Raw genomic sequence first — 2,479 nt, 5'->3', positions numbered from 1 at the left:
TCCCTCCCTTTCTCTGCTTTTGTATCTTTTGAACAGCATCACCCCCCTCGTGCACTCATCAATCGTTAACCAGAAATTAAAAGGCCCTACAACTTTCCAGCCCTTGATTTGTGTCCTTATTGGAGACGATCACAGTCTGAGTAACGTGTTGGGACTTTGTCATTCCCACACAAACTGACACTCTTCTGGACAAATGTTTAGGTGTCAGTGATATTGCTGGATTCACCTTTAATGTGTCCTGGTTATGACTTAGTTTATTATTGTGTGCAGCTTCAAAAAACTTCAAATATTTGGTTGCTAATCCCTCACTCCTTGGGGTAACTGGAAACAAACTGAGGAGCAGGGAGCTCCATGCCCTCCTTTCTGAAGTCCTGAAATGGCCACCACGTGGCTTGTGCTGCAGCCACAGCTGCTGTGAGACCATTGCTGCTGCCTGGTGCCTTCATTGAGCATTGAGTCTCAAACAGAAAAACTGGTCTGGCCCAAGCTAATGCCTTTAACTTCCACCCACCAGTGGTTTAGCATTTCAGAGTACCTTGGTAGACAAAAAGACCAACTGTACCCTGGGCTGCACCAGGCCCAGCACTGCCAATGGGAGAGGGGTAGGATTGTCCTGCTCTGCTCTGCACTGTGCAGCCTTACCTCCAGCACTGGGTGAGGGTTTGATCACCACAATGTAAGAAGGACATCAAGCAATTAGGATGTGTCCAAAGAAGGGCTATGAAGATATTGGAATGACTGGACGGCTAGGTGTGTGAGGAGTGAGAGTTTGCTCAGCGCAGAGGAGCTGAGGGGAAGCCCGATGGCGCCTGCAGCTCCTCACAGGGAGCGGAGGGGCAGCGCTGAGCTCTGCTCTGTGTGACAGCGACAGGGCCCGAGGGAACGGCATGGAGCTGTGTCAGGGGAGGGGCAGCTGGGGGTCAGGGAAAGGGGCTGCACCACAGGGCGGTGGGCGCGGAACGGGATGCACAGGGCCGTAGGCACGGCCCCGAGTGCCAGAATTCAACACTTCGCTGTGGTAGCCACAATGTGGTCAGCACTGGTTGTCCTTGGGACAGAGAGCAGAGTTTGTGTGGGTATCTCACTCTGACAGCTGTTAAGGAGTTATTTCTGCAGGAAATAATTAAGAGCTACAGACTTAGAAATGATGTAGCTGGGCTGGAGGGCCTGAGGCAGTCTCTTGTCACACCACTTGGATTAGGCAAAGCTCATTTGACTACTCAGCACTCTGTAAGCACTGCACTCACTCATGTCATGAGGCTGAATGCAGCTTTCAGTCCTGCTTCCCATTTCAAAACTATTGCATTTTACAAGTTGCAGGGCCATGCACCTACCTCTACCTGTAAAATATCTGCAGGATTTTTCACTCCTAGAAGATATTGCCTTTTCAGCACTGTTTTGTACCATTTCCTGATGCCTCAGTCACTGTTTCTCGTTTGGATAATGGTAATTGGAGTTATCTGTGCCCAAAAAGGGAGTTTGACTTCATGAGTTTTGTAATTGTGTCTCGGCAGCTTTCATAATGCCCTCAGTTGCACCCTTCTTCAATATGCTGTGTTTATGCAGAAGTGCAAGTCAAGCGCACTTCTAAAAGCATTTTAGGACCACTTAATTAATTAAGCCTCTCAGCACCCCGCTTTTTAGATAAGAGGCAGAGGTTAAGTGAATTTCCAAAGGTCGATTAGCAGGCGAGCAACACAGCTTGGATGTGAGCAGAAACGTCTGCTTTAGAGCATTAAAAATAAAAGAGTAAAGCTGGCAGCAGGGTTCTTCCCCATCCAGGCTGGAAGGTGAGATGCAGGCAAAGGACAGGGTGAGGCAGGACACAAACGAACTGTGAAATTTAGTGTGTGCCAGTTAGTTCCACCTATTTATCACTGTACACTTCAGCCTGGAAAAGGAGTCTAGCATCCTGTTTAAAGCTGGGAGCAGGGAGAGTGATGGCACAAACCCTTGCTGCCTGGGCAGTCTTTCCTTTCTCTGAGTCTTATATCTAAATATGGTATCAGTCGTGAGATGCTAAATAAATTATCTCGGTATATAAGAGCATGTGGTCCATCCACTTAGGCTGTGGATGAAGCTTGAAAGCTCAAACAAATTATTCAGGAGCACTCTTATTAAGAAAATGCGCCCCTCAACTCATTTATGGATAGACAAAACTCATTTTGTGGATGAAAGCATGAGTGCAACAGTGACATAATAATTTCAGAAGATAGGGTCTCACAGACCTCCTAGTTAGGACAGTGGAGCACAAGTTTTCAGACTGCCACATGCCCCAAATTCCTTGCGAGATGTTGGTTACTCTCAAAATCTACCTGAGCAATACGTCAAAGGAGTGAAGCGATGGATGGCCAGAAAACCCAACCTTGCACTACTGGTATGGGTTTGCTTTGCCTCTGTTGCAGGAAAGGAAAATCCTAGAGAACTGGGAAAAACTCCAGTCAGGGCAAAGGCAGAACTTGTGTTCACTCCAAAAACA

This window comes from Meleagris gallopavo, chromosome 1 (assembly GCF_000146605.3).
Source record: "Meleagris gallopavo isolate NT-WF06-2002-E0010 breed Aviagen turkey brand Nicholas breeding stock chromosome 1, Turkey_5.1, whole genome shotgun sequence".
Lineage (NCBI taxonomy): Eukaryota > Metazoa > Chordata > Aves > Galliformes > Phasianidae > Meleagris > Meleagris gallopavo.
The sequence above is the reverse complement of the archived record's forward strand: the minus strand, read 5'-3'. Positions refer to the sequence as shown.